This window comes from Hydractinia symbiolongicarpus, chromosome 7 (genome assembly GCF_029227915.1).
Source record: "Hydractinia symbiolongicarpus strain clone_291-10 chromosome 7, HSymV2.1, whole genome shotgun sequence".
NCBI classification, from domain to species: Eukaryota; Metazoa; Cnidaria; class Hydrozoa; order Anthoathecata; family Hydractiniidae; genus Hydractinia; species Hydractinia symbiolongicarpus.
Window position 1 is genome coordinate 21,608,385 of NC_079881.1, and position 25,871 is coordinate 21,634,255.

Genomic DNA, 25,871 nt, shown 5'->3' on the forward strand with positions numbered 1-25,871 from the left:
CGTGTAAAGCAGGACACATTATGCATCGCCTCTTTTCAACGCAACTGGTCACTTCCGCAGACGGTGGGCATTCTAGGTGTAAATGGCGAATCAGTGGTGGAGACAAAGCGCTCGTTGCGGCACTGGCCCTTACTCTCACGACGACAACGGACACTTGTCTTAGTTCGGCTATGAATATGAAAACTGTTTAAGTGGCACAAGGGAAAGGCGAGATGGGGACCAAAATGCCGTAACCACAAGCAATCGATAACGTTAAAGAAGCACGCGATGGTTGCCGCTCTTGTTGGCTTAGCTTTGCGCAGTGGCATTACCATAGCCAATGAGGTTTAACCGAGGCGTGGTGATTGCTAATTGAAAACTTTTCCCAATATCCCGCATGACGGCGTGAAACATCGCCGGCGTTGCAATATTTGGAGGTTCCCACTGGGACCATGCCTAAAAATAGAAATCTGCTGAGCTCACGAAGACTGCGTCGAATGCAAGAAAAGCGCAAAAATTCTTGTTTGCTCGCTTCCGGATGGAGAAGAACCCTTTCGTGTAAAGCAGGACACATTATGCATCGCCTCTTTTCAACGCAACTGGTCACTTCCGCAGACGGTGGGCATTCTAGGTGTAAATGGCGAATCAGTGGTGGAGACAAAGCGCTCGTTGCGGCACTGGCCCTTACTCTCACGACGACAACGGACACTTGTCTTAGTTCGGCTATGAATATGAAAACTGTTTAAGTGGCACAAGGGAAAGGCGAGATGGGGACCAAAATGCCGTAACCACAAGCAATCGATAACGTTAAAGAAGCACGCGATGGTTGCCGCTCTTGTTGGCTTAGCTTTGCGCAGTGGCATTACCATAGCCAATGAGGTTTAACCGAGGCGTGGTGATTGCTAATTGAAAACTTTTCCCAATATCCCGCATGACGGCGTGAAACATCGCCGGCGTTGCAATATTTGGAGGTTCCCACTGGGACCATGCCTAAAAATAGAAATCTGCTGAGCTCACGAAGACTGCGTCGAATGCAAGAAAAGCGCAAAAATTCTTGTTTGCTCGCTTCCGGATGGAGAAGAACCCTTTCGTGTAAAGCAGGACACATTATGCATCGCCTCTTTTCAACGCAACTGGTCACTTCCGCAGACGGTGGGCATTCTAGGTGTAAATGGCGAATCAGTGGTGGAGACAAAGCGCTCGTTGCGGCACTGGCCCTTACTCTCACGACGACAACGGACACTTGTCTTAGTTCGGCTATGAATATGAAAACTGTTTAAGTGGCACAAGGGAAAGGCGAGATGGGGACCAAAATGCCGTAACCACAAGCAATCGATAACGTTAAAGAAGCACGCGATGGTTGCCGCTCTTGTTGGCTTAGCTTTGCGCAGTGGCATTACCATAGCCAATGAGGTTTAACCGAGGCGTGGTGATTGCTAATTGAAAACTTTTCCCCAATATCCCGCATGACGGCGTGAAACATCGCCGGCGTTGCAATATTTGGAGGTTCCCACTGGGACCATGCCTAAAATTAGAAATCTGCTGAGCTCACGAAGACTGCGTCGAATGCAAGAAAAGCGCAAAAATTCTTGTTTGCTCGCTTCCGGATGGAGAAGAACCCTTTCGTGTAAAGCAGGACACATTATGCATCGCCTCTTTTCAACGCAACTGGTCACTTCCGCAGACGGTGGGCATTCTAGGTGTAAATGGCGAATCAGTGGTGGAGACAAAGCGCTCGTTGCGGCACTGGCCCTTACTCTCACGACGACAACGGACACTTGTCTTAGTTCGGCTATGAATATGAAAACTGTTTAAGTGGCACAAGGGAAAGGCGAGATGGGGACCAAAATGCCGTAACCACAAGCAATCGATAACGTTAAAGAAGCACGCGATGGTTGCCGCTCTTGTTGGCTTAGCTTTGCGCAGTGGCATTACCATAGCCAATGAGGTTTAACCGAGGCGTGGTGATTGCTAATTGAAAACTTTTCCCAATATCCCGCATGACGGCGTGAAACATCGCCGGCGTTGCAATATTTGGAGATTCCCACTGGGACCATGCCTAAAAATAGAAATCTGCTGAGCTCACGAAGACTGCGTCGAATGCAAGAAAGGCGCAAAAATTCTTGTTTGCTCGCTTCCGGATGGAGAAGAACCCTTTCGTGTAAAGCAGGACACATTATGCATCGCCTCTTTTCAACGCAACTGGTCACTTCCGCAGACGGTGGGCATTCTAAGTGTAAATGGCGAATCAGTGGTGGAGACAAAGCGCTCGTTGCGGCACTGGCCCTTACTCTCACGACGACAACGGACACTTGTCTTAGTTCGGCTATGAATATGAAAACTGTTTAAGTGGCACAAGGGAAAGGCGAGATGGGGACCAAAATGCCGTAACCACAAGCAATCGATAACGTTAAAGAAGCACGCGATGGTTGCCGCTCTTGTTGGCTTAGCTTTGCGCAGTGGCATTACCATAGCCAATGAGGTTTAACCGAGGCGTGGTGATTGCTAATTGAAAACTTTTCCCAATATCCCGCATGACGGCGTGAAACATCGCCGGCGTTGCAATATTTGGAGGTTCCCACTGGGACCATGCCTAAAAATAGAAATCTGCTGAGCTCACGAAGACTGCGTCGAATGCAAGAAAAGCGCAAAAATTCTTGTTTGCTCGCTTCCGGATGGAGAAGAACCCTTTCGTGTAAAGCAGGACACATTATGCATCGCCTCTTTTCAACGCAACTGGTCACTTCCGCAGACGGTGGGCATTCTAGGTGTAAATGGCGAATCAGTGGTGGAGACAAAGCGCTCGTTGCGGCACTGGCCCTTACTCTCACGACGACAACGGACACTTGTCTTAGTTCGGCTATGAATATGAAAACTGTTTAAGTGGCACAAGGGAAAGGCGAGATGGGGACCAAAATGCCGTAACCACAAGCAATCGATAACGTTAAAGAAGCACGCGATGGTTGCCGTTCTTGTTGGGTTAGCTTTGCGCAGTGGCATTACCATAGCCAATGAGGTTTAACCGAGGCGTGGTGATTGCTAATTGAAAACTTTTCCCACTATCCCGCATGACGGCGTGAAACATCGCCGGCGTTGCAATATTTGGAGGTTCCCACTGGGACCATGCCTAAAAATAGAAATCTGCTGAGCTCACGAAGACTGCGTCGAATGCAAGAAAAGCGCAAAAATTCTTGTTTGCTCGCTTCCGGATGGAGAAGAACCCTTTCGTGTAAAGCAGGACACATTATGCATCGCCTCTTTTCAACGCAACTGGTCACTTCCGCAGACGGTGGGCATTCTAGGTGTAAATGGCGAATCAGTGGTGGAGACAAAGCGCTCGTTGCGGCACTGGCCCTTACTCTCACGACGACAACGGACACTTGTCTTAGTTCGGCTATGAATATGAAAACTGTTTAAGTGGCACAAGGGAAAGGCGAGATGGGGACCAAAATGCCGTAACCACAAGCAATCGATAACGTTAAAGAAGCACGCGATGGTTGCCGCTCTTGTTGGCTTAGCTTTGCGCAGTGGCATTACCATAGCCAATGAGGTTTAACCGAGGCGTGGTGATTGCTAATTGAAAACTTTTCCCAATATCCCGCATGACGGCGTGAAACATCGCCGGCGTTGCAATATTTGGAGGTTCCCACTGGGACCATGCCTAAAAATAGAAATCTGCTGAGCTCACGAAGACTGCGTCGAATGCAAGAAAAGCGCAAAAATTCTTGTTTGCTCGCTTCCGGATGGAGAAGAACCCTTTCGTGTAAAGCAGGACACATTATGCATCGCCTCTTTTCAACGCAACTGGTCACTTCCGCAGACGGTGGGCATTCTAGGTGTAAATGGCGAATCAGTGGTGGAGACAAAGCGCTCGTTGCGGCACTGGCCCTTACTCTCACGACGACAACGGACACTTGTCTTAGTTCGGCTATGAATATGAAAACTGTTTAAGTGGCACAAGGGAAAGGCGAGATGGGGACCAAAATGCCGTAACCACAAGCAATCGATAACGTTAAAGAAGCACGCGATGGTTGCCGCTCTTGTTGGCTTAGCTTTGCGCAGTGGCATTACCATAGCCAATGAGGTTTAACCGAGGCGTGGTGATTGCTAATTGAAAACTTTTCCCAATATCCCGCATGACGGCGTGAAACATCGCCGGCGTTGCAATATTTGGAGGTTCCCACTGGGACCATGCCTAAAAATAGAAATCTGCTGAGCTCACGAAGACTGCGTCGAATGCAAGAAAAGCGCAAAAATTCTTGTTTGCTCGCTTCCGGATGGAGAAGAACCCTTTCGTGTAAAGCAGGACACATTATGCATCGCCTCTTTTCAACGCAACTGGTCACTTCCGCAGACGGTGGGCATTCTAGGTGTAAATGGCGAATCAGTGGTGGAGACAAAGCGCTCGTTGCGGCACTGGCCCTTACTCTCACGACGACAACGGACACTTGTCTTAGTTCGGCTATGAATATGAAAACTGTTTAAGTGGCACAAGGGAAAGGCGAGATGGGGACCAAAATGCCGTAACCACAAGCAATCGATAACGTTAAAGAAGCACGCGATGGTTGCCGCTCTTGTTGGCTTAGCTTTGCGCAGTGGCATTACCATAGCCAATGAGGTTTAACCGAGGCGTGGTGATTGCTAATTGAAAACTTTTCCCCAATATCCCGCATGACGGCGTGAAACATCGCCGGCGTTGCAATATTTGGAGGTTCCCACTGGGACCATGCCTAAAAATAGAAATCTGCTGAGCTCACGAAGACTGCGTCGAATGCAAGAAAAGCGCAAAAATTCTTGTTTGCTCGCTTCCGGATGGAGAAGAACCCTTTCGTGTAAAGCAGGACACATTATGCATCGCCTCTTTTCAACGCAACTGGTCACTTCCGCAGACGGTGGGCATTCTAGGTGTAAATGGCGAATCAGTGGTGGAGACAAAGCGCTCGTTGCGGCACTGGCCCTTACTCTCACGACGACAACGGACACTTGTCTTAGTTCGGCTATGAATATGAAAACTGTTTAAGTGGCACAAGGAAAAGGCGAGATGGGGACCAAAATGCCGTAACCACAAGCAATCGATAACGTTAAAGAAGCACGCGATGGTTGCCGCTCTTGTTGGCTTAGCTTTGCGCAGTGGCATTACCATAGCCAATGAGGTTTAACCGAGGCGTGGTGATTGCTAATTGAAAACTTTTCCCAATATCCCGCATGACGGCGTGAAACATCGCCGGCGTTGCAATATTTGGAGGTTCCCACTGGGACCATGCCTAAAAATAGAAATCTGCTGAGCTCACGAAGACTGCGTCGAATGCAAGAAAAGCGCAAAAATTCTTGTTTGCTCGCTTCCGGATGGAGAAGAACCCTTTCGTGTAAAGCAGGACACATTATGCATCGCCTCTTTTCAACGCAACTGGTCACTTCCGCAGACGGTGGGCATTCTAGGTGTAAATGGCGAATCAGTGGTGGAGACAAAGCGCTCGTTGCGGCACTGGCCCTTACTCTCACGACGACAACGGACACTTGTCTTAGTTCGGCTATGAATATGAAAACTGTTTAAGTGGCACAAGGGAAAGGCGAGATGGGGACCAAAATGCCGTAACCACAAGCAATCGATAACGTTAAAGAAGCACGCGATGGTTGCCGCTCTTGTTGGCTTAGCTTTGCGCAGTGGCATTACCATAGCCAATGAGGTTTAACCGAGGCGTGGTGATTGCTAATTGAAAACTTTTCCCAATATCCCGCATGACGGCGTGAAACATCGCCGGCGTTGCAATATTTGGAGGTTCCCACTGGGACCATGCCTAAAAATAGAAATCTGCTGAGCTCACGAAGACTGCGTCGAATGCAAGAAAAGCGCAAAAATTCTTGTTTGCTCGCTTCCGGATGGAGAAGAACCCTTTCGTGTAAAGCAGGACACATTATGCATCGCCTCTTTTCAACGCAACTGGTCACTTCCGCAGACGGTGGGCATTCTAGGTGTAAATGGCGAATCAGTGGTGGAGACAAAGCGCTCGTTGCGGCACTGGCCCTTACTCTCACGACGACAACGGACACTTGTCTTAGTTCGGCTATGAATATGAAAACTGTTTAAGTGGCACAAGGGAAAGGCGAGATGGGGACCAAAATGCCGTAACCACAAGCAATCGATAACGTTAAAGAAGCACGCGATGGTTGCCGCTCTTGTTGGCTTAGCTTTGCGCAGTGGCATTACCATAGCCAATGAGGTTTAACCGAGGCGTGGTGATTGCTAATTGAAAACTTTTCCCAATATCCCGCATGACGGCGTGAAACATCGCCGGCGTTGCAATATTTGGAGGTTCCCACTGGGACCATGCCTAAAAATAGAAATCTGCTGAGCTCACGAAGACTGCGTCGAATGCAAGAAAAGCGCAAAAATTCTTGTTTGCTCGCTTCCGGATGGAGAAGAACCCTTTCGTGTAAAGCAGGACACATTATGCATCGCCTCTTTTCAACGCAACTGGTCGCTTCCGCAGACGGTGGGCATTCTAGGTGTAAATGGCGAATCAGTGGTGGAGACAAAGCGCTCGTTGCGGCACTGGCCCTTACTCTCACGACGACAACGGACACTTGTCTTAGTTCGGCTATGAATATGAAAACTGTTTAAGTGGCACAAGGGAAAGGCGAGATGGGGACCAAAATGCCGTAACCACAAGCAATCGATAACGTTAAAGAAGCACGCGATGGTTGCCGCTCTTGTTGGGTTAGCTTTGCGCAGTGGCATTACCATAGCCAATGAGGTTTAACCGAGGCGTGGTGATTGCTAATTGAAAACTTTTCCCAATATCCCGCATGACGGCGTGAAACATCGCTGGCGTTGCAATATTTGGAGGTTCCCACTTGGACCATGCCTAAAAATAGAAATCTGCTGAGCTCACGAAGACTGCGTCGAATGCAAGAAAAGCGCAAAAATTCTTGTTTGCTCGCTTCCGGATGGAGAAGAACCCTTTCGTGTAAAGCAGGACACATTATGCATCGCCTCTTTTCAACGCAACTGGTCACTTACGCAGACGGTGGGCATTCTAGGTGTAAATGGCGAATCAGTGGTGGAGACAAAGCGCTCGTTGCGGCACTGGCCCTTACTCTCACGACGACAACGGACACTTGTCTTAGTTCGGCTATGAATATGAAAACTGTTTAAGTGGCACAAGGGAAAGGCGAGATGGGGACCAAAATGCCGTAACCACAAGCAATCGATAACGTTAAAGAAGCACGCGATGGTTGCCGCTCTTGTTGGCTTAGCTTTGCGCAGTGGCATTACCATAGCCAATGAGGTTTAACCGAGGCGTGGTGATTGCTAATTGAAAACTTTTCCCAATATCCCGCATGACGGCGTGAAACATCGCCGGCGTTGCAATATTTGGAGGTTCCCACTGGGACCATGCCTAAAAATAGAAATCTGCTGAGCTCACGAAGACTGCGTCGAATGCAAGAAAAGCGCAAAAATTCTTGTTTGCTCGCTTCCGGATGGAGAAGAACCCTTTCGTGTAAAGCAGGACACATTATGCATCGCCTCTTTTCAACGCAACTGGTCACTTCCGCAGACGGTGGGCATTCTAGGTGTAAATGGCGAATCAGTGGTGGAGACAAAGCGCTCGTTGCGGCACTGGCCCTTACTCTCACGACGACAACGGACACTTGTCTTAGTTCGGCTATGAATATGAAAACTGTTTAAGTGGCACAAGGGAAAGGCGAGATGGGGACCAAAATGCCGTAACCACAAGCAATCGATAACGTTAAAGAAGCACGCGATGGTTGCCGCTCTTGTTGTCTTAGCTTTGCGCAGTGGCATTACCATAGCCAATGAGGTTTAACCGAGGCGTGGTGATTGCTAATTGAAAACTTTTCCCAATATCCCGCATGACGGCGTGAAACATCGCCGGCGTTGCAATATTTGGAGGTTCCCACTGGGACCATGCCTAAAAATAGAAATCTGCTGAGCTCACGAAGACTGCGTCGAATGCAAGAAAAGCGCAAAAATTCTTGTTTGCTCGCTTCCGGATGGAGAAGAACCCTTTCGTGTAAAGCAGGACACATTATGCATCGCCTCTTTTCAACGCAACTGGTCACTTCCGCAGACGGTGGGCATTCTAGGTGTAAATGGCGAATCAGTGGTGGAGACAAAGCGCTCGTTGCGGCACTGGCCCTTACTCTCACGACGACAACGGACACTTGTCTTAGTTCGGCTATGAATATGAAAACTGTTTAAGTGGCACAAGGGAAAGGCGAGATGGGGACCAAAATGCCGTAACCACAAGCAATCGATAACGTTAAAGAAGCACGCGATGGTTGCCGCTCTTGTTGGCTTAGCTTTGCGCAGTGGCATTACCATAGCCAATGAGGTTTAACCGAGGCGTGGTGATTGCTAATTGAAAACTTTTCCCAATATCCCGCATGACGGCGTGAAACATCGCCGGCGTTGCAATATTTGGAGGTTCCCACTGGGACCATGCCTAAAAATAGAAATCTGCTGAGCTCACGAAGACTGCGTCGAATGCAAGAAAAGCGCAAAAATTCTTGTTTGCTCGCTTCCGGATGGAGAAGAACCCTTTCGTGTAAAGCAGGACACATTATGCATCGCCTCTTTTCAACGCAACTGGTCACTTCCGCAGACGGTGGGCATTCTAGGTGTAAATGGCGAATCAGTGGTGGAGACAAAGCGCTCGTTGCGGCACCGGCCCTTACTCTCACGACGACAACGGACACTTGTCTTAGTTCGGCTATGAATATGAAAACTGTTTAAGTGGCACAAGGGAAAGGCGAGATGGGGACCAAAATGCCGTAACCACAAGCAATCGATAACGTTAAAGAAGCACGCGATGGTTGCCGCTCTTGTTGGCTTAGATTTGCGCAGTGGCATTACCATAGCCAATGAGGTTTAACCGAGGCGTGGTGATTGCTAATTGAAAACTTTTCCCAATATCCCGCATGACGGCGTGAAACATCGCCGGCGTTGCAATATTTGGAGGTTCCCACTGGGACCATGCCTAAAAATAGAAATCTGCTGAGCTCACGAAGACTGCGTCGAATGCAAGAAAAGCGCAAAAATTCTTGTTTGCTCGCTTCCGGATGGAGAAGAACCCTTTCGTGTAAAGCAGGACACATTATGCATCGCCTCTTTTCAACGCAACTGGTCACTTCCGCAGACGGTGGGCATTCTAGGTGTAAATGGCGAATCAGTGGTGGAGACAAAGCGCTCGTTGCGGCACCGGCCCTTACTCTCACGACGACAACGGACACTTGTCTTAGTTCGGCTATGAATATGAAAACTGTTTAAGTGGCACAAGGGAAAGGCGAGATGGGGACCAAAATGCCGTAACCACAAGCAATCGATAACGTTAAAGAAGCACGCGATGGTTGCCGCTCTTGTTGGCTTAGCTTTGCGCAGTGGCATTACCATAGCCAATGAGGTTTAACCGAGGCGTGGTGATTGCTAATTGAAAACTTTTCCCAATATCCCGCATGACGGCGTGAAACATCGCTGGCGTTGCAATATTTGGAGGTTCCCACTGGGACCATGCCTAAAAATAGAAATCTGCTGAGCTCACGAAGACTGCGTCGAATGCAAGAAAAGCGCAAAAATTCTTGTTTGCTCGCTTCCGGATGGAGAAGAACCCTTTCGTGTAAAGCAGGACACATTATGCATCGCCTCTTTTCAACGCAACTGGTCACTTCCGCAGACGGTGGGCATTCTAGGTGTAAATGGCGAATCAGTGGTGGAGACAAAGCGCTCGTTGCGGCACCGGCCCTTACTCTCACGACGACAACGGACACTTGTCTTAGTTCGGCTATGAATATGAAAACTGTTTAAGTGGCACAAGGGAAAGGCGAGATGGGGACCAAAATGCCGTAACCACAAGCAATCGATAACGTTAAAGAAGCACGCGATGGTTGCCGCTCTTGTTGGCTTAGCTTTGCGCAGTGGCATTACCATAGCCAATGAGGTTTAACCGAGGCGTGGTGATTGCTAATTGAAAACTTTTCCCAATATCCCGCATGACGGCGTGAAACATCGCCGGCGTTGCAATATTTGGAGGTTCCCACTGGGACCATGCCTAAAAATAGAAATCTGCTGAGCTCACGAAGACTGCGTCGAATGCAAGAACAGCGCAAAAATTCTTGTTTGCTCGCTTCCGGATGGAGAAGAACCCTTTCGTGTAAAGCAGGACACATTATGCATCGCCTCTTTTCAGCGCAACTGGTCACTTCCGCAGACGGTGGGCATTCTAGGTGTAAATGGCGAATCAGTGGTGGAGACAAAGCGCTCGTTGCGGCACTGGCCCTTACTCTCACGACGACAACGGACACTTGTCTTAGTTCGGCTATGAATATGAAAACTGTTTAAGTGGCACAAGGGAAAGGCGAGATGGGGACCAAAATGCCGTAACCACAAGCAATCGATAACGTTAAAGAAGCACGCGATGGTTGCCGCTCTTGTTGGCTTAGCTTTGCGCAGTGGCATTACCATAGCCAATGAGGTTTAACCGAGGCGTGGTGATTGCTAATTGAAAACTTTTCCCAATATCCCGCATGACGGCGTGAAACATCGCCGGCGTTGCAATATTTGGAGGTTCCCACTGGGACCATGCCTAAAAATAGAAATCTGCTGAGCTCACGAAGACTGCGTCGAATGCAAGAAAAGCGCAAAAATTCTTGTTTGCTCGCTTCCGGATGGAGAAGAACCCTTTCGTGTAAAGCAGGACACATTATGCATCGCCTCTTTTCAACGCAACTGGTCACTTCCGCAGACGGTGGGCATTCTAGGTGTAAATGGCGAATCAGTGGTGGAGACAAAGCGCTCGTTGCGGCACTGGCCCTTACTCTCACGACGACAACGGACACTTGTCTTAGTTCGGCTATGAATATGAAAACTGTTTAAGTGGCACAAGGGAAAGGCGAGATGGGGACCAAAATGCCGTAACCACAAGCAATCGATAACGTTAAAGAAGCACGCGATGGTTGCCGCTCTTGTTGGCTTAGCTTTGCGCAGTGGCATTACCATAGCCAATGAGGTTTAACCGAGGCGTGGTGATTGCTAATTGAAAACTTTTCCCAATATCCCGCATGACGGCGTGAAACATCGCCGGCGTTGCAATATTTGGAGGTTCCCACTGGGACCATGCCTAAAAATAGAAATCTGCTGAGCTCACGAAGACTGCGTCGAATGCAAGAAAAGCGCAAAAATTCTTGTTTGCTCGCTTCCGGATGGAGAAGAACCCTTTCGTGTAAAGCAGGACACATTATGCATCGCCTCTTTTCAACGCAACTGGTCACTTCCGCAGACGGTGGGCATTCTAGGTGTAAATGGCGAATCAGTGGTGGAGACAAAGCGCTCGTTGCGGCACTGGCCCTTACTCTCACGACGACAACGGACACTTGTCTTAGTTCGGCTATGAATATGAAAACTGTTTAAGTGGCACAAGGGAAAGGCGAGATGGGGACCAAAATGCTGTAACCACAAGCAATCGATAACGTTAAAGAAGCACGCGATGGTTGCCGCTCTCGTTGGCTTAGCTTTGCGCAGTGGCATTACCATAGCCAATGAGGTTTAACCGAGGCGTGGTGATTGCTAATTGAAAACTTTTCCCAATATCCCGCATGACGGCGTGAAACATCGCCGGCGTTGCAATATTTGGAGGTTCCCACTGGGACCATGCCTAAAAATAGAAATCTGCTGAGCTCACGAAGACTGCGTCGAATGCAAGAAAAGCGCAAAAATTCTTGTTTGCTCGCTTCCGGATGGAGAAGAACCCTTTCGTGTAAAGCAGGACACATTATGCATCGCCTCTTTTCAACGCAACTGGTCACTTCCGCAGACGGTGGGCATTCTAGGTGTAAATGGCGAATCAGTGGTGGAGACAAAGCGCTCGTTGCGGCACTGGCCCTTACTCTCACGACGACAACGGACACTTGTCTTAGTTCGGCTATGAATATGAAAACTGTTTAAGTGGCACAAGGGAAAGGCGAGATGGGGACCAAAATGCCGTAACCACAAGCAATCGATAACGTTAGAGAAGCACGCGATGGTTGCCGCTCTCGTTGGCTTAGCTTTGCGCAGTGGCATTACCATAGCCAATGAGGTTTAACCGAGGCGTGGTGATTGCTAATTGAAAACTTTTCCCAATATCCCGCATGACGGCGTGAAACATCGCCGGCGTTGCAATATTTGGAGGTTCCCACTGGGACCATGCCTAAAAATAGAAATCTGCTGAGCTCACGAAGACTGCGTCGAATGCAAGAAAAGCGCAAAAATTCTTGTTTGCTCGCTTCCGGATGGAGAAGAACCCTTTCGTGTAAAGCAGGACACATTATGCATCGCCTCTTTTCAACGCAACTGGTCACTTCCGCAGACGGTGGGCATTCTAGGTGTAAATGGCGAATCAGTGGTGGAGACAAAGCGCTCGTTGCGGCACTGGCCCTTACTCTCACGGCGACAACGGACACTTGTCGTAGTTCGGCTATGAATATGAAAACTGTTTAAGTGGCACAAGGGAAAGGCGAGATGGGGACCAAAATGCCGTAACCACAAGCAATCGATAACGTTAAAGAAGCACGCGATGGTTGCCGCTCTTGTTGGCTTAGCTTTGCGCAGTGGCATTACCATAGCCAATGAGGTTTAACCGAGGCGTGGTGATTGCTAATTGAAAACTTTTCCCAATATCCCGCATGACGGCGTGAAACATCGCCGGCGTTGCAATATTTGGAGGTTCCCACTGGGACCATGCCTAAAAATAGAAATCTGCTGAGCTCACGAAGACTGCGTCGAATGCAAGAAAAGCGCAAAAATTCTTGTTTGCTCGCTTCCGGATGGAGAAGAACCCTTTCGTGTAAAGCAGGACACATTATGCATCGCCTCTTTTCAACGCAACTGGTCACTTCCGCAGACGGTGGGCATTCTAGGTGTAAATGGCGAATCAGTGGTGGAGACAAAGCGCTCGTTGCGGCACTGGCCCTTACTCTCACGACGACAACGGACACTTGTCTTAGTTCGGCTATGAATATGAAAACTGTTTAAGTGGCACAAGGGAAAGGCGAGATGGGGACCAAAATGCCGTAACCACAAGCAATCGATAACGTTAAAGAAGCACGCGATGGTTGCCGCTCTTGTTGGATTAGCTTTGCGCAGTGGCATTACCATAGCCAATGAGGTTTAACCGAGGCGTGGTGATTGCTAATTGAAAACTTTTCCCAATATCCCGCATGACGGCGTGAAACATCGCCGGCGTTGCAATATTTGGAGGTTCCCACTGGGACCATGCCTAAAAATAGAAATCTGCTGAGCTCACGAAGACTGCGTCGAATGCAAGAAAAGCGCAAAAATTCTTGTTTGCTCGCTTCCGGATGGAGAAGAACCCTTTCGTGTAAAGCAGGACACATTATGCATCGCCTCTTTTCAACGCAACTGGTCACTTCCGCAGACGGTGGGCATTCTAGGTGTAAATGGCGAATCAGTGGTGGAGACAAAGCGCTCGTTGCGGCACTGGCCCTTACTCTCACGACGACAACGGACACTTGTCTTAGTTCGGCTATGAATATGAAAACTGTTTAAGTGGCACAAGGGAAAGGCGAGATGGGGACCAAAATGCCGTAACCACAAGCAATCGATAACGTTAAAGAAGCACGCGATGGTTGCCGCTCTTGTTGGCTTAGCTTTGCGCAGTGGCATTACCATAGCCAATGAGGTTTAACCGAGGCGTGGTGATTGCTAATTGAAAACTTGTCCCAATATCCCGCATGACGGCGTGAAACATCGCCGGCGTTGCAATATTTGGAGGTTCCCACTGGGACCATGCCTAAAAATAGAAATCTGCTGAGCTCACGAAGACTGCGTGGAATGCAAGAAAAGCGCAAAAATTCTTGTTTGCTCGCTTCCGGATGGAGAAGAACCCTTTCGTGTAAAGCAGGACACATTATGCATCGCCTCTTTTCAACGCAACTGGTCACTTCCGCAGACGGTGGGCATTCTAGGTGTAAATGGCGAATCAGTGGTGGAGACAAAGCGCTCGTTGCGGCACTGGCCCTTACTCTCACGACGACAACGGACACTTGTCTTAGTTCGGCTATGAATATGAAAACTGTTTAAGTGGCACAAGGGAAAGGCGAGATGGGGACCAAAATGCCGTAACCACAAGCAATCGATAACGTTAAAGAAGCACGCGATGGTTGCCGCTCTTGTTGGCTTAGCTTTGCGCAGTGGCATTACCATAGCCAATGAGGTTTAACCGAGGCGTGGTGATTGCTAATTGAAAACTTTTCCCAATATCCCGCATGACGGCGTGAAACATCGCCGGCGTTGCAATATTTGGAGGTTCCCACTGGGACCATGCCTAAAAATAGAAATCTGCTGAGCTCACGAAGACTGCGTCGAATGCAAGAAAAGCGCAAAAATTCTTGTTTGCTCGCTTCCGGATGGAGAAGAACCCTTTCGTGTAAAGCAGGACACATTATGCATCGCCTCTTTTCAACGCAACTGGTCACTTCCGCAGACGGTGGGCATTCTAGGTGTAAATGGCGAATCAGTGGTGGAGACAAAGCGCTCGTTGCGGCACTGGCCCTTACTCTCACGACGACAACGGACACTTGTCTTAGTTCGGCTATGAATATGAAAACTGTTTAAGTGGCACAAGGGAAAGGCGAGATGGGGACCAAAATGCCGTAACCACAAGCAATCGATAACGTTAAAGAAGCACGCGATGGTTGCCGCTCTTGTTGGCTTAGCTTTGCGCAGTGGCATTACCATAGCCAATGAGGTTTAACCGAGGCGTGGTGATTGCTAATTGAAAACTTTTCCCAATATCCCGCATGACGGCGTGAAACATCGCCGGCGTTGCAATATTTGGAGGTTCCCACTGGGACCATGCCTAAAAATAGAAATCTGCTGAGCTCACGAAGACTGCGTCGAATGCAAGAAAAGCGCAAAAATTCTTGTTTGCTCGCTTCCGGATGGAGAAGAACCCTTTCGTGTAAAGCAGGACACATTATGCATCGCCTCTTTTCAACGCAACTGGTCACTTCCGCAGACGGTGGGCATTCTAGGTGTAAATGGCGAATCAGTGGTGGAGACAAAGCGCTCGTTGCGGCACTGGCCCTTACTCTCACGACGACAACGGACACTTGTCTTAGTTCGGCTATGAATATGAAAACTGTTTAAGTGGCACAAGGGAAAGGCGAGATGGGGACCAAAATGCCGTAACCACAAGCAATCGATAACGTTAAAGAAGCACGCGATGGTTGCCGCTCTTGTTGGCTTAGCTTTGCGCAGTGGCATTACCATAGCCAATGAGGTTTAACCGAGGCGTGGTGATTGCTAATTGAAAACTTTTCCCAATATCCCGCATGACGGCGTGAAACATCGCCGGCGTTGCAATATTTGGAGGTTCCCACTGGGACCATGCCTAAAAATAGAAATCTGCTGAGCTCACGAAGACTGCGTCGAATGCAAGAAAAGCGCAAAAATTCTTGTTTGCTCGCTTCCGGATGGAGAAGAACCCTTTCGTGTAAAGCAGGACACATTATGCATCGCCTCTTTTCAACGCAACTGGTCACTTCCGCAGACGGTGGGCATTCTAGGTGTAAATGGCGAATCAGTGGTGGAGACAAAGCGCTCGTTGCGGCACTGGCCCTTACTCTCACGACGACAACGGACACTTGTCTTAGTTCGGCTATGAATATGAAAACTGTTTAAGTGGCACAAGGGAAAGGCGAGATGGGGACCAAAATGCCGTAACCACAAGCAATCGATAACGTTAAAGAAGCACGCGATGGTTGCCGCTCTTGTTGGCTTAGCTTTGCGCAGTGGCATTACCATAGCCAATGAGGTTTAACCGAGGCGTGGTGATTGCTAATTGAAAACTTTTCCCAATATCCCGCATGACGGCGTGAAACATCGCCGGCGTTGCAATATTTGGAGGTTCCCACTGGGACCATGCCTAAAAATAGAAATCTGCTGAGCTCACGAAGACTGCGTCGAATGCAAGAAAAGCGCAAAAATTCTTGTTTGCTCGCTTCCGGATGGAGAAGAACCCTTTCGTGTAAAGCAGGACACATTATGCATCGCCTCTTTTCAACGCAACTGGTCACTTCCGCAGACGGTGGGCATTCTAGGTGTAAATGGCGAATCAGTGGTGGAGACAAAGCGCTCGTTGCGGCACTGGCCCTTACTCTCACGACGACAACGGACACTTGTCTTAGTTCGGCTATGAATATGAAAACTGTTTAAGTGGCACAAGGGAAAGGCGAGATGGGGACCAAAATGCCGTAACCACAAGCAATCGATAACGTTAAAGAAGCACGCGATGGTTGCCGCTCTTGTTGGCTTAGCTTTGCGCAGTGGCATTACCATAGCCAATGAGGTTTAACCGAGGCGTGGTGATTGCTAATTGAAAACTTTTCCCAATATCCCGCATGACGGCGTGAAACATCGCCGGCGTTGCAATATTTGGAGGTTCCCACTGGGACCATGCCTAAAAATAGAAATCTGCTGAGCTCACGAAGACTGCGTCGAATGCAAGAAAAGCGCAAAAATTCTTGTTTGCTCGCTTCCGGATGGAGAAGAACCCTTTCGTGTAAAGCAGGACACATTATGCATCGCCTCTTTTCAACGCAACTGGTCACTTCCGCAGACGGTGGGCATTCTAGGTGTAAATGGCGAATCAGTGGTGGAGACAAAGCGCTCGTTGCGGCACCGGCCCTTACTCTCACGACGACAACGGACACTTGTCTTAGTTCGGCTATGAATATGAAAACTGTTTAAGTGGCACAAGGGAAAGGCGAGATGGGGACCAAAATGCCGTAACCACAAGCAATCGATAACGTTAAAGAAGCACGCGATGGTTGCCGCTCTTGTTGGCTTAGCTTTGCGCAGTGGCATTACCATAGCCAATGAGGTTTAACCGAGGCGTGGTGATTGCTAATTGAAAACTTTTCCCAATATCCCGCATGACGGCGTGAAACATCGCCGGCGTTGCAATATTTGGAGGTTCCCACTGGGACCATGCCTAAAAATAGAAATCTGCTGAGCTCACGAAGACTGCGTCGAATGCAAGAAAAGCGCAAAAATTCTTGTTTGCTCGCTTCCGGATGGAGAAGAACCCTTTCGTGTAAAGCAGGACACATTATGCATCGCCTCTTTTCAACGCAACTGGTCACTTCCGCAGACAGTGGGCATTCTAGGTGTAAATGGCGAATCAGTGGTGGAGACAAAGCGCTCGTTGCGGCACTGGCCCTTACTCTCACGACGACAACGGACACTTGTCTTAGTTCGGCTATGAATATGAAAACTGTTTAAGTGGCACAAGGGAAAGGCGAGATGGGGACCAAAATGCCGTAACCACAAGCAATCGATAACGTTAAAGAAGCACGCGATGGTTGCCGCTCTTGTTGGCTTAGCTTTGCGCAGTGGCATTACCATAGCCAATGAGGTTTAACCGAGGCGTGGTGATTGCTAATTGAAAACTTTTCCCAATATCCCGCATGACGGCGTGAAACATCGCCGGCGTTGCAATATTTGGAGGTTCCCACTGGGACCATGCCTAAAAATAGAAATCTGCTGAGCTCACGAAGACTGCGTCGAATGCAAGAAAAGCGCAAAAATTCTTGTTTGCTCGCCTCCGGATGGAGAAGAACCCTTTCGTGTAAAGCAGGACACATTATGCATCGCCTCTTTTCAACGCAACTGGTCACTTCCGCAGACGGTGGGCATTCTAGGTGTAAATGGCGAATCAGTGGTGGAGACAAAGCGCTCGTTGCGGCACTGGCCCTTACTCTCACGACGACAACGGACACTTGTCTTAGTTCGGCTATGAATATGAAAACTGTTTAAGTGGCACAAGGGAAAGGCGAGATGGGGACCAAAATGCCGTAACCACAAGCAATCGATAACGTTAAAGAAGCACGCGATGGTTGCCGCTCTTGTTGGCTTAGCTTTGCGCAGTGGCATTACCATAGCCAATGAGGTTTAACCGAGGCGTGGTGATTGCTAATTGAAAACTTTTCCCAATATCCCGCATGACGGCGTGAAACATCGCCGGCGTTGCAATATTTGGAGGTTCCCACTGGGACCATGCCTAAAAATAGAAATCTGCTGAGCTCACGAAGACTGCGTCGAATGCAAGAAAAGCGCAAAAATTCTTGTTTGCTCGCTTCCGGATGGAGAAGAACCCTTTCGTGTAAAGCAGGACACATTATGCATCGCCTCTTTTCAACGCAACTGGTCACTTCCGCAGACGGTGGGCATTCTAGGTGTAAATGGCGAATCAGTGGTGGAGACAAAGCGCTCGTTGCGGCACCGGCCCTTACTCTCACGACGACAACGGACACTTGTCTTAGTTCGGCTATGAATATGAAAACTGTTTAAGTGGCACAAGGGAAAGGCGAGATGGGGACCAAAATGCCGTAACCACAAGCAATCGATAACGTTAAAGAAGCACGCGATGGTTGCCGCTCTTGTTGGCTTAGCTTTGCGCAGTGGCATTACCATAGCCAATGAGGTTTAACCGAGGCGTGGTGATTGCTAATTGAAAACTTTTCCCAATATCCCGCATGACGGCGTGAAACATCGCCGGCGTTGCAATATTTGGAGGTTCCCACTGGGACCATGCCTAAAAATAGAAATCTGCTGAGCTCACGAAGACTGCGTCGAATGCAAGAAAAGCGCAAAAATTCTTGTTTGCTCGCTTCCGGATGGAGAAGAACCCTTTCGTGTAAAGCAGGACACATTATGCATCGCCTCTATTCAACGCAACTGGTCACTTCCGCAGACGGTGGGCATTCTAGGTGTAAATGGCGAATCAGTGGTGGAGACAAAGCGCTCGTTGCGGCACCGGCCCTTACTCTCACGACGACAACGGACACTTGTCTTAGTTCGGCTATGAATATGAAAACTGTTTAAGTGGCACAAGGGAAAGGCGAGATGGGGACCAAAATGCCGTAACCACAAGCAATCGATAACGTTAAAGAAGCACGCGATGGTTGCCGCTCTTGTTGGCTTAGCTTTGCGCAGTGGCATTACCATAGCCAATGAGGTTTAACCGAGGCGTGGTGATTGCTAATTGAAAACTTTTCCCAATATCCCGCATGACGGCGTGAAACATCGCTGGCGTTGCAATATTTGGAGGTTCCCACTGGGACCATGCCTAAAAATAGAAATCTGCTGAGCTCACGAAGACTGCGTCGAATGCAAGAAAAGCGCAAAAATTCTTGTTTGCTCGCTTCCGGATGGAGAAGAACCCTTTCGTGTAAAGCAGGACACATTATGCATCGCCTCTTTTCAACGCAACTGGTCACTTCCGCAGACGGTGGGCATTCTAGGTGTAAATGGCGAATCAGTGGTGGAGACAAAGCGCTCGTTGCGGCACCGGCCCTTACTCTCACGACGACAACGGACACTTGTCTTAGTTCGGCTATGAATATGAAAACTGTTTAAGTGGCACAAGGGAAAGGCGAGATGGGGACCAAAATGCCGTAACCACAAGCAATCGATAACGTTAAAGAAGCACGCGATGGTTGCCGCTCTTGTTGGCTTAGCTTTGCGCAGTGGCATTACCATAGCCAATGAGGTTTAACCGAGGCGTGGTGATTGCTAATTGAAAACTTTTCCCAATATCCCGCATGACGGCGTGAAACATCGCCGGCGTTGCAATATTTGGAGGTTCCCACTGGGACCATGCCTAAAAATAGAAATCTGCTGAGCTCACGAAGACTGCGTGGAATGCAAGAAAAGCGCAAAAATTCTTGTTTGCTCGCTTCCGGATGGAGAAGAACCCTTTCGTGTAAAGCAGGACACATTATGCATCGCCTCTTTTCAGCGCAACTGGTCACTTCCGCAGACGGTGGGCATTCTAGGTGTAAATGGCGAATCAGTGGTGGAGACAAAGCGCTCGTTGCGGCACTGGCCCTTACTCTCACGACGACAACGGACACTTGTCTTAGTTCGGCTATGAATATGAAAACTGTTTAAGTGGCACAAGGGAAAGGCGAGATGGGGACCAAAATGCCGTAACCACAAGCAATCGATAACGTTAAAGAAGCACGCGATGGTTGCCGCTCTTGTTGGCTTAGCTTTGCGCAGTGGCATTACCATAGCCAATGAGGTTTAACCGAGGCGTGGTGATTGCTAATTGAAAACTTTTCCCAATATCCCGCATGACGGCGTGAAACATCGCCGGCGTTGCAATATTTGGAGGTTCCCACTGGGACCATGCCTAAAAATAGAAATCTGCTGAGCTCACGAAGACTGCGTCGAATGCAAGAAAAGCGCAAAAATTCTTGTTTGCTCGCTTCCGGATGGAGAAGAACCCTTTCGTGTAAAGCAGGACACATTATGCATCGCCTCTTTTCAACGCAACTGGTCACTTCCGCAGACGGTGGGCATTCTAGGTGTAAATGGCGAATCAGTGGTGGAGACAAAGCGCTCGTTGCGGCACTGGCCCTTACTCTCACGACGACAACGGACACTTGTCTTAGTTCGGCTATGAATATGAAAACTGTTTAAGTGGCACAAGGGAAAGGCGAGATGGGGACCAAAATGCCGTAACCACAAGCAATCGATAACGTTAAAGAAGCACGCGATGGTTGCCGCTCTTGTTGGCTTAGCTTTGCGCAGTGGCATTACCATAGCCAATGAGGTTTAACCGAGGCGTGGTGATTGCTAATTGAAAACTTTTCCCAATATCCCGCATGACGGCGTGAAACATCGCCGGCGTTGCAATATTTGGAGGTTCCCACTGGGACCATGCCTAAAAATAGAAATCTGCTGAGCTCACGAAGACTGCGTCGAATGCAAGAAAAGCGCAAAAATTCTTGTTTGCTCGCTTCCGGATGGAGAAGAACCCTTTCGTGTAAAGCAGGACACATTATGCATCGCCTCTTTTCAACGCAACTGGTCACTTCCGCAGACGGTGGGCATTCTAGGTGTAAATGGCGAATCAGTGGTGGAGACAAAGCGCTCGTTGCGGCACTGGCCCTTACTCTCACGACGACAACGGACACTTGTCTTAGTTCGGCTATGAATATGAAAACTGTTTAAGTGGCACAAGGGAAAGGCGAGATGGGGACCAAAATGCCGTAACCACAAGCAATCGATAACGTTAAAGAAGCACGCGATGGTTGCCGCTCTTGTTGGCTTAGCTTTGCGCAGTGGCATTACCATAGCCAATGAGGTTTAACCGAGGCGTGGTGATTGCTAATTGAAAACTTTTCCCAATATCCCGCATGACGGCGTGAAACATCGCCGGCGTTGCAATATTTGGAGGTTCCCACTGGGACCATGCCTAAAAATAGAAATCTGCTGAGCTCACGAAGACTGCGTCGAATGCAAGAAAAGCGCAAAAATTCTTGTTTGCTCGCTTCCGGATGGAGAAGAACCCTTTCGTGTAAAGCAGGACACATTATGCATCGCCTCTTTTCAACGCAACTGGTCACTTCCGCAGACGGTGGGCATTCTAGGTGTAAATGGCGAATCAGTGGTGGAGACAAAGCGCTCGTTGCGGCACTGGCCCTTACTCTCACGACGACAACGGACACTTGTCTTAGTTCGGCTATGAATATGAAAACTGTTTAAGTGGCACAAGGGAAAGGCGAGATGGGGACCAAAATGCCGTAACCACAAGCAATCGATAACGTTAAAGAAGCACGCGATGGTTGCCGCTCTTGTTGGCTTAGCTTTGCGCAGTGGCATTACCATAGCCAATGTGGTTTAACCAAGGCGTGGTGATTGCTAATTGAAAACTTTTCCCAATATCCCGCATGACGGCGTGAAACATCGCCGGCGTTGCAATATTTGGAGGTTCCCACTGGGACCATGCCTAAAAATAGAAATCTGCTGAGCTCACGAAGACTGCGTCGAATGCAAGAAAAGCGCAAAAATTCTTGTTTGCTCGCTTCCGGATGGAGAAGAACCCTTTCGTGTAAAGCAGGACACATTATGCATCGCCTCTTTTCAACGCAACTGGTCACTTCCGCAGACGGTGGGCATTCTAGGTGTAAATGGCGAATCAGTGGTGGAGACAAAGCGCTCGTTGCGGCACTGGCCCTTACTCTCACGACGACAACGGACACTTGTCTTAGTTCGGCTATGAATATGAAAACTGTTTAAGTGGCACAAGGGAAAGGCGAGATGGGGACCAAAATGCCGTAACCACAAGCAATCGATAACGTTAAAGAAGCACGCGATGGTTGCCGCTCTTGTTGGCTTAGCTTTGCGCAGTGGCATTACCATAGCCAATGAGGTTTAACCGAGGCGTGGTGATTGCTAATTGAAAACTTTTCCCAATATCCCGCATGACGGCGTGAAACATCGCCGGCGTTGCAATATTTGGAGGTTCCCACTGGGACCATGCCTAAAAATAGAAATCTGCTGAGCTCACGAAGACTGCGTCGAATGCAAGAAAAGCGCAAAAATTCTTGTTTGCCCGCTTCCGGATGGAGAAGAACCCTTTCGTGTAAAGCAGGACACATTATGCATCGCCTATTTTCAACGCAACTGGTCACTTCCGCAGACGGTGGGCATTCTAGGTGTAAATGGCGAATCAGTGGTGGAGACAAAGCGCTCGTTGCGGCACCGGCCCTTACTCTCACGACGACAACGGACACTTGTCTTAGTTCGGCTATGAATATGAAAACTGTTTAAGTGGCACAAGGGAAAGGCGAGATGGGGACCAAAATGCCGTAACCACAAGCAATCGATAACGTTAAAGAAGCACGCGATGGTTGCCGCTCTTGTTGGCTTAGCTTTGCGCAGTGGCATTACCATAGCCAATGAGGTTTAACCGAGGCGTGGTGATTGCTAATTGAAAACTTTTCCCAATATCCCGCATGACGGCGTGAAACATCGCCGGCGTTGCAATATTTGGAGGTTCCCACTGGGACCATGCCTAAAAATAGAAATCTGCTGAGCTCACGAAGACTGCGTCGAATGCAAGAAAAGCGCAAAAATTCTTGTTTGCTCGCTTCCGGATGGAGAAGAACCCTTTCGTGTAAAGCAGGACACATTATGCATCGCCTCTTTTCAACGCAACTGGTCACTTCCGCAGACGGTGGGCATTCTAGGTGTAAATGGCGAATCAGTGGTGGAGACAAAGCGCTCGTTGCGGCACTGGCCCTTACTCTCACGACGACAACGGACACTTGTCTTAGTTCGGCTATGAATATGAAAACTGTTTAAGTGGCACAAGGGAAAGGCGAGATGGGGACCAAAATGCCGTAACCACAAGCAATCGATAACGTTAAAGAAGCACGCGATGGTTGCCGCTCTTGTTGGCTTAGCTTTGCGCAGTGGCATTACCATAGCCAATGAGGTTTAACCGAGGCGTGGTGATTGCTAATTGAAAACTTTTCCCAATATCCCGCATGACGGCGTGAAACATCGCCGGCGTTGCAATATTTGGAGGTTCCCACTGGGACCATGCCTAAAAATAGAAATCTGCTGAGCTCACGAAGACTGCGTCGAATGCAAGAAAAGCGCAAAAATTCTTGTTTGCTCGCTTCCGGATGGAGAAGAACCCTTTCGTGTAAAGCAGGACACATTATGCATCGCCTCTTTTCAACGCAACTGGTCACTTCCGCAGACGGTGGGCATTCTAGGTGTAAATGGCGAATCAGTGGTGGAGACAAAGCGCTCGTTGCGGCACCGGCCCTTACTCTCACGACGACAACGGACACTTGTCTTAGTTCGGCTATGAATATGAAAACTGTTTAAGTGGCACAAGGGAAAGGCGAGATGGGGACCAAAATGCCGTAACCACAAGCAATCGATAACGTTAAAGAAGCACGCGATGGTTGCCGCTCTTGTTGGCTTAGCTTTGCGCAGTGGCATTACCATAGCCAATGAGGTTTAACCGAGGCGTGGTGATTGCTAATTGAAAACTTTTCCCAATATCCCGCATGACGGCGTGAAACATCGCCGGCGTTGCAATATTTGGAGGTTCCCACTGGGACCATGCCTAAAAATAGAAATCTGCTGAGCTCACGAAGACTGCGTCGAATGCAAGAAAAGCGCAAAAATTCTTGTTTGCTCGCTTCCGGATGGAGAAGAACCCTTTCGTGTAAAGCAGGACACATTATGCATCGCCTCTTTTCAACGCAACTGGTCACTTCCGCAGACGGTGGGCATTCTAGGTGTAAATGGCGAATCAGTGGTGGAGACAAAGCGCTCGTTGCGGCACTGGCCCTTACTCTCACGACGACAACGGACACTTGTCTTAGTTCGGCTATGAATATGAAAACTGTTTAAGTGGCACAAGGGAAAGGCGAGATGGGGACCAAAATGCCGTAACCACAAGCAATCGATAACGTTAAAGAAGCACGCGATGGTTGCCGCTCTTGTTGGCTTAGCTTTGCGCAGTGGCATTACCATAGCCAATGAGGTTTAACCGAGGCGTGGTGATTGCTAATTGAAAACTTTTCCCAATATCCCGCATGACGGCGTGAAACATCGCCGGCGTTGCAATATTTGGAGGTTCCCACTGGGACCATGCCTAAAAATAGAAATCTGCTGAGCTCACGAAGACTGCGTCGAATGCAAGAAAAGCGCAAAAATTCTTGTTTGCTCGCTTCCGGATGGAGAAGAACCCTTTCGTGTAAAGCAGGACACATTATGCATCGCCTCTTTTCAACGCAACTGGTCACTTCCGCAGACGGTGGGCATTCTAGGTGTAAATGGCGAATCAGTGGTGGAGACAAAGCGCTCGTTGCGGCACCGGCCCTTACTCTCACGACGACAACGGACACTTGTCTTAGTTCGGCTATGAATATGAAAACTGTTTAAGTGGCACAAGGGAAAGGCGAGATGGGGACCAAAATGCCGTAACCACAAGCAATCGATAACGTTAAAGAAGCACGCGATGGTTGCCGCTCTTGTTGGCTTAGCTTTGCGCAGTGGCATTACCATAGCCAATGAGGTTTAACCGAGGCGTGGTGATTGCTAATTGAAAACTTTTCCCAATATCCCGCATGACGGCGTGAAACATCGCCGGCGTTGCAATATTTGGAGGTTCCCACTGGGACCATGCCTAAAAATAGAAATCTGCTGAGCTCACGAAGACTGCGTCGAATGCAAGAAAAGCGCAAAAATTCTTGTTTGCTCGCTTCCGGATGGAGAAGAACCCTTTCGTGTAAAGCAGGACACATTATGCATCGCCTCTTTTCAACGCAACTGGTCACTTCCGCAGACGGTGGGCATTCTAGGTGTAAATGGCGAATCAGTGGTGGAGACAAAGCGCTCGTTGCGGCACCGGCCCTTACTCTCACGACGACAACGGACACTTGTCTTAGTTCGGCTATGAATATGAAAACTGTTTAAGTGGCACAAGGGAAAGGCGAGATGGGGACCAAAATGCCGTAACCACAAGCAATCGATAACGTTAAAGAAGCACGCGATGGTTGCCGCTCTTGTTGGCTTAGCTTTGCGCAGTGGCATTACCATAGCCAATGAGGTTTAACCGAGGCGTGGTGATTGCTAATTGAAAACTTTTCCCAATATCCCGCATGACGGCGTGAAACATCGCCGGCGTTGCAATATTTGGAGGTTCCCACTGGGACCATGCCTAAAAATAGAAATCTGCTGAGCTCACGAAGACTGCGTCGAATGCAAGAAAAGCGCAAAAATTCTTGTTTGCTCGCTTCCGGATGGAGAAGAACCCTTTCGTGTAAAGCAGGACACATTATGCATCGCCTCTTTTCAACGCAACTGGTCACTTCCGCAGACGGTGGGCATTCTAGGTGTAAATGGCGAATCAGTGGTGGAGACAAAGCGCTCGTTGCGGCACCGGCCCTTACTCTCACGACGACAACGGACACTTGTCTTAGTTCGGCTATGAATATGAAAACTGTTTAAGTGGCACAAGGGAAAGGCGAGATGGGGACCAAAATGCCGTAACCAC

General features: G+C 48.9%; 48 non-coding genes across 48 annotated transcripts; all 48 read left to right on the forward strand.

The window, feature by feature from the left end:
* The first annotated feature begins 290 nt into the window (after window positions 1-290).
* On the forward strand, window positions 291-429 carry LOC130650173 (U4 spliceosomal RNA). The gene has a single exon (XR_008983572.1). It is a non-coding gene; the product is annotated as a U4 spliceosomal RNA (small nuclear RNA).
* A 395-nt stretch (window positions 430-824) lies between these two features.
* On the forward strand, window positions 825-963 carry LOC130650174 (U4 spliceosomal RNA). Its single transcript, XR_008983573.1, has one exon. It is a non-coding gene; the product is annotated as a U4 spliceosomal RNA (small nuclear RNA).
* A 395-nt stretch (window positions 964-1,358) lies between these two features.
* Window positions 1,359-1,498, forward strand: LOC130649887 (U4 spliceosomal RNA). Its single transcript, XR_008983301.1, has one exon. It is a non-coding gene; the product is annotated as a U4 spliceosomal RNA (small nuclear RNA).
* Window positions 1,499-1,893: 395 nt separating this feature from the next.
* On the forward strand, window positions 1,894-2,032 carry LOC130650111 (U4 spliceosomal RNA). The gene has a single exon (XR_008983514.1). It is a non-coding gene; the product is annotated as a U4 spliceosomal RNA (small nuclear RNA).
* Window positions 2,033-2,427: 395 nt separating this feature from the next.
* LOC130650175 (U4 spliceosomal RNA) lies at window positions 2,428-2,566 on the forward strand. The gene has a single exon (XR_008983574.1). It is a non-coding gene; the product is annotated as a U4 spliceosomal RNA (small nuclear RNA).
* Window positions 2,567-2,961: 395 nt separating this feature from the next.
* Window positions 2,962-3,100, forward strand: LOC130649930 (U4 spliceosomal RNA). The gene has a single exon (XR_008983342.1). It is a non-coding gene; the product is annotated as a U4 spliceosomal RNA (small nuclear RNA).
* A 395-nt stretch (window positions 3,101-3,495) lies between these two features.
* On the forward strand, window positions 3,496-3,634 carry LOC130650176 (U4 spliceosomal RNA). Its single transcript, XR_008983575.1, has one exon. It is a non-coding gene; the product is annotated as a U4 spliceosomal RNA (small nuclear RNA).
* Window positions 3,635-4,029: 395 nt separating this feature from the next.
* LOC130650177 (U4 spliceosomal RNA) lies at window positions 4,030-4,168 on the forward strand. Its single transcript, XR_008983576.1, has one exon. It is a non-coding gene; the product is annotated as a U4 spliceosomal RNA (small nuclear RNA).
* Window positions 4,169-4,563: 395 nt separating this feature from the next.
* On the forward strand, window positions 4,564-4,703 carry LOC130649889 (U4 spliceosomal RNA). Its single transcript, XR_008983303.1, has one exon. It is a non-coding gene; the product is annotated as a U4 spliceosomal RNA (small nuclear RNA).
* Window positions 4,704-5,098: 395 nt separating this feature from the next.
* Window positions 5,099-5,237, forward strand: LOC130650178 (U4 spliceosomal RNA). The gene has a single exon (XR_008983577.1). It is a non-coding gene; the product is annotated as a U4 spliceosomal RNA (small nuclear RNA).
* A 395-nt stretch (window positions 5,238-5,632) lies between these two features.
* LOC130650179 (U4 spliceosomal RNA) lies at window positions 5,633-5,771 on the forward strand. The gene has a single exon (XR_008983578.1). It is a non-coding gene; the product is annotated as a U4 spliceosomal RNA (small nuclear RNA).
* A 395-nt stretch (window positions 5,772-6,166) lies between these two features.
* On the forward strand, window positions 6,167-6,305 carry LOC130650180 (U4 spliceosomal RNA). The gene has a single exon (XR_008983579.1). It is a non-coding gene; the product is annotated as a U4 spliceosomal RNA (small nuclear RNA).
* A 395-nt stretch (window positions 6,306-6,700) lies between these two features.
* Window positions 6,701-6,839, forward strand: LOC130650016 (U4 spliceosomal RNA). The gene has a single exon (XR_008983423.1). It is a non-coding gene; the product is annotated as a U4 spliceosomal RNA (small nuclear RNA).
* Window positions 6,840-7,234: 395 nt separating this feature from the next.
* Window positions 7,235-7,373, forward strand: LOC130650181 (U4 spliceosomal RNA). The gene has a single exon (XR_008983580.1). It is a non-coding gene; the product is annotated as a U4 spliceosomal RNA (small nuclear RNA).
* Window positions 7,374-7,768: 395 nt separating this feature from the next.
* Window positions 7,769-7,907, forward strand: LOC130650183 (U4 spliceosomal RNA). The gene has a single exon (XR_008983582.1). It is a non-coding gene; the product is annotated as a U4 spliceosomal RNA (small nuclear RNA).
* A 395-nt stretch (window positions 7,908-8,302) lies between these two features.
* LOC130650184 (U4 spliceosomal RNA) lies at window positions 8,303-8,441 on the forward strand. The gene has a single exon (XR_008983583.1). It is a non-coding gene; the product is annotated as a U4 spliceosomal RNA (small nuclear RNA).
* A 395-nt stretch (window positions 8,442-8,836) lies between these two features.
* On the forward strand, window positions 8,837-8,975 carry LOC130649918 (U4 spliceosomal RNA). Its single transcript, XR_008983331.1, has one exon. It is a non-coding gene; the product is annotated as a U4 spliceosomal RNA (small nuclear RNA).
* Window positions 8,976-9,370: 395 nt separating this feature from the next.
* LOC130649863 (U4 spliceosomal RNA) lies at window positions 9,371-9,509 on the forward strand. The gene has a single exon (XR_008983279.1). It is a non-coding gene; the product is annotated as a U4 spliceosomal RNA (small nuclear RNA).
* A 395-nt stretch (window positions 9,510-9,904) lies between these two features.
* On the forward strand, window positions 9,905-10,043 carry LOC130650185 (U4 spliceosomal RNA). Its single transcript, XR_008983584.1, has one exon. It is a non-coding gene; the product is annotated as a U4 spliceosomal RNA (small nuclear RNA).
* Window positions 10,044-10,438: 395 nt separating this feature from the next.
* Window positions 10,439-10,577, forward strand: LOC130650186 (U4 spliceosomal RNA). The gene has a single exon (XR_008983585.1). It is a non-coding gene; the product is annotated as a U4 spliceosomal RNA (small nuclear RNA).
* A 395-nt stretch (window positions 10,578-10,972) lies between these two features.
* LOC130650187 (U4 spliceosomal RNA) lies at window positions 10,973-11,111 on the forward strand. Its single transcript, XR_008983586.1, has one exon. It is a non-coding gene; the product is annotated as a U4 spliceosomal RNA (small nuclear RNA).
* Window positions 11,112-11,506: 395 nt separating this feature from the next.
* LOC130650189 (U4 spliceosomal RNA) lies at window positions 11,507-11,645 on the forward strand. The gene has a single exon (XR_008983587.1). It is a non-coding gene; the product is annotated as a U4 spliceosomal RNA (small nuclear RNA).
* A 395-nt stretch (window positions 11,646-12,040) lies between these two features.
* On the forward strand, window positions 12,041-12,179 carry LOC130650190 (U4 spliceosomal RNA). Its single transcript, XR_008983588.1, has one exon. It is a non-coding gene; the product is annotated as a U4 spliceosomal RNA (small nuclear RNA).
* A 395-nt stretch (window positions 12,180-12,574) lies between these two features.
* Window positions 12,575-12,713, forward strand: LOC130650191 (U4 spliceosomal RNA). Its single transcript, XR_008983589.1, has one exon. It is a non-coding gene; the product is annotated as a U4 spliceosomal RNA (small nuclear RNA).
* Window positions 12,714-13,108: 395 nt separating this feature from the next.
* On the forward strand, window positions 13,109-13,247 carry LOC130650192 (U4 spliceosomal RNA). Its single transcript, XR_008983590.1, has one exon. It is a non-coding gene; the product is annotated as a U4 spliceosomal RNA (small nuclear RNA).
* Window positions 13,248-13,642: 395 nt separating this feature from the next.
* Window positions 13,643-13,781, forward strand: LOC130649879 (U4 spliceosomal RNA). The gene has a single exon (XR_008983294.1). It is a non-coding gene; the product is annotated as a U4 spliceosomal RNA (small nuclear RNA).
* A 395-nt stretch (window positions 13,782-14,176) lies between these two features.
* LOC130650193 (U4 spliceosomal RNA) lies at window positions 14,177-14,315 on the forward strand. The gene has a single exon (XR_008983591.1). It is a non-coding gene; the product is annotated as a U4 spliceosomal RNA (small nuclear RNA).
* Window positions 14,316-14,710: 395 nt separating this feature from the next.
* Window positions 14,711-14,849, forward strand: LOC130650195 (U4 spliceosomal RNA). The gene has a single exon (XR_008983593.1). It is a non-coding gene; the product is annotated as a U4 spliceosomal RNA (small nuclear RNA).
* Window positions 14,850-15,244: 395 nt separating this feature from the next.
* LOC130650196 (U4 spliceosomal RNA) lies at window positions 15,245-15,383 on the forward strand. The gene has a single exon (XR_008983594.1). It is a non-coding gene; the product is annotated as a U4 spliceosomal RNA (small nuclear RNA).
* A 395-nt stretch (window positions 15,384-15,778) lies between these two features.
* Window positions 15,779-15,917, forward strand: LOC130650197 (U4 spliceosomal RNA). Its single transcript, XR_008983595.1, has one exon. It is a non-coding gene; the product is annotated as a U4 spliceosomal RNA (small nuclear RNA).
* Window positions 15,918-16,312: 395 nt separating this feature from the next.
* LOC130650198 (U4 spliceosomal RNA) lies at window positions 16,313-16,451 on the forward strand. Its single transcript, XR_008983596.1, has one exon. It is a non-coding gene; the product is annotated as a U4 spliceosomal RNA (small nuclear RNA).
* A 395-nt stretch (window positions 16,452-16,846) lies between these two features.
* Window positions 16,847-16,985, forward strand: LOC130650200 (U4 spliceosomal RNA). The gene has a single exon (XR_008983597.1). It is a non-coding gene; the product is annotated as a U4 spliceosomal RNA (small nuclear RNA).
* Window positions 16,986-17,380: 395 nt separating this feature from the next.
* On the forward strand, window positions 17,381-17,519 carry LOC130650201 (U4 spliceosomal RNA). Its single transcript, XR_008983598.1, has one exon. It is a non-coding gene; the product is annotated as a U4 spliceosomal RNA (small nuclear RNA).
* A 395-nt stretch (window positions 17,520-17,914) lies between these two features.
* LOC130650202 (U4 spliceosomal RNA) lies at window positions 17,915-18,053 on the forward strand. The gene has a single exon (XR_008983599.1). It is a non-coding gene; the product is annotated as a U4 spliceosomal RNA (small nuclear RNA).
* A 395-nt stretch (window positions 18,054-18,448) lies between these two features.
* On the forward strand, window positions 18,449-18,587 carry LOC130650203 (U4 spliceosomal RNA). The gene has a single exon (XR_008983600.1). It is a non-coding gene; the product is annotated as a U4 spliceosomal RNA (small nuclear RNA).
* A 395-nt stretch (window positions 18,588-18,982) lies between these two features.
* Window positions 18,983-19,121, forward strand: LOC130649865 (U4 spliceosomal RNA). Its single transcript, XR_008983281.1, has one exon. It is a non-coding gene; the product is annotated as a U4 spliceosomal RNA (small nuclear RNA).
* Window positions 19,122-19,516: 395 nt separating this feature from the next.
* LOC130650204 (U4 spliceosomal RNA) lies at window positions 19,517-19,655 on the forward strand. Its single transcript, XR_008983601.1, has one exon. It is a non-coding gene; the product is annotated as a U4 spliceosomal RNA (small nuclear RNA).
* Window positions 19,656-20,050: 395 nt separating this feature from the next.
* On the forward strand, window positions 20,051-20,189 carry LOC130650206 (U4 spliceosomal RNA). Its single transcript, XR_008983602.1, has one exon. It is a non-coding gene; the product is annotated as a U4 spliceosomal RNA (small nuclear RNA).
* A 395-nt stretch (window positions 20,190-20,584) lies between these two features.
* LOC130650208 (U4 spliceosomal RNA) lies at window positions 20,585-20,723 on the forward strand. The gene has a single exon (XR_008983604.1). It is a non-coding gene; the product is annotated as a U4 spliceosomal RNA (small nuclear RNA).
* A 395-nt stretch (window positions 20,724-21,118) lies between these two features.
* LOC130650209 (U4 spliceosomal RNA) lies at window positions 21,119-21,257 on the forward strand. The gene has a single exon (XR_008983605.1). It is a non-coding gene; the product is annotated as a U4 spliceosomal RNA (small nuclear RNA).
* Window positions 21,258-21,652: 395 nt separating this feature from the next.
* Window positions 21,653-21,791, forward strand: LOC130650066 (U4 spliceosomal RNA). Its single transcript, XR_008983470.1, has one exon. It is a non-coding gene; the product is annotated as a U4 spliceosomal RNA (small nuclear RNA).
* Window positions 21,792-22,186: 395 nt separating this feature from the next.
* LOC130650210 (U4 spliceosomal RNA) lies at window positions 22,187-22,325 on the forward strand. Its single transcript, XR_008983607.1, has one exon. It is a non-coding gene; the product is annotated as a U4 spliceosomal RNA (small nuclear RNA).
* A 395-nt stretch (window positions 22,326-22,720) lies between these two features.
* Window positions 22,721-22,859, forward strand: LOC130650211 (U4 spliceosomal RNA). Its single transcript, XR_008983608.1, has one exon. It is a non-coding gene; the product is annotated as a U4 spliceosomal RNA (small nuclear RNA).
* A 395-nt stretch (window positions 22,860-23,254) lies between these two features.
* LOC130650212 (U4 spliceosomal RNA) lies at window positions 23,255-23,393 on the forward strand. Its single transcript, XR_008983609.1, has one exon. It is a non-coding gene; the product is annotated as a U4 spliceosomal RNA (small nuclear RNA).
* A 395-nt stretch (window positions 23,394-23,788) lies between these two features.
* On the forward strand, window positions 23,789-23,927 carry LOC130650213 (U4 spliceosomal RNA). The gene has a single exon (XR_008983610.1). It is a non-coding gene; the product is annotated as a U4 spliceosomal RNA (small nuclear RNA).
* Window positions 23,928-24,322: 395 nt separating this feature from the next.
* On the forward strand, window positions 24,323-24,461 carry LOC130650214 (U4 spliceosomal RNA). Its single transcript, XR_008983611.1, has one exon. It is a non-coding gene; the product is annotated as a U4 spliceosomal RNA (small nuclear RNA).
* A 395-nt stretch (window positions 24,462-24,856) lies between these two features.
* Window positions 24,857-24,995, forward strand: LOC130650215 (U4 spliceosomal RNA). Its single transcript, XR_008983612.1, has one exon. It is a non-coding gene; the product is annotated as a U4 spliceosomal RNA (small nuclear RNA).
* A 395-nt stretch (window positions 24,996-25,390) lies between these two features.
* Window positions 25,391-25,529, forward strand: LOC130650217 (U4 spliceosomal RNA). Its single transcript, XR_008983613.1, has one exon. It is a non-coding gene; the product is annotated as a U4 spliceosomal RNA (small nuclear RNA).
* Window positions 25,530-25,871: the final 342 nt, after the last annotated feature.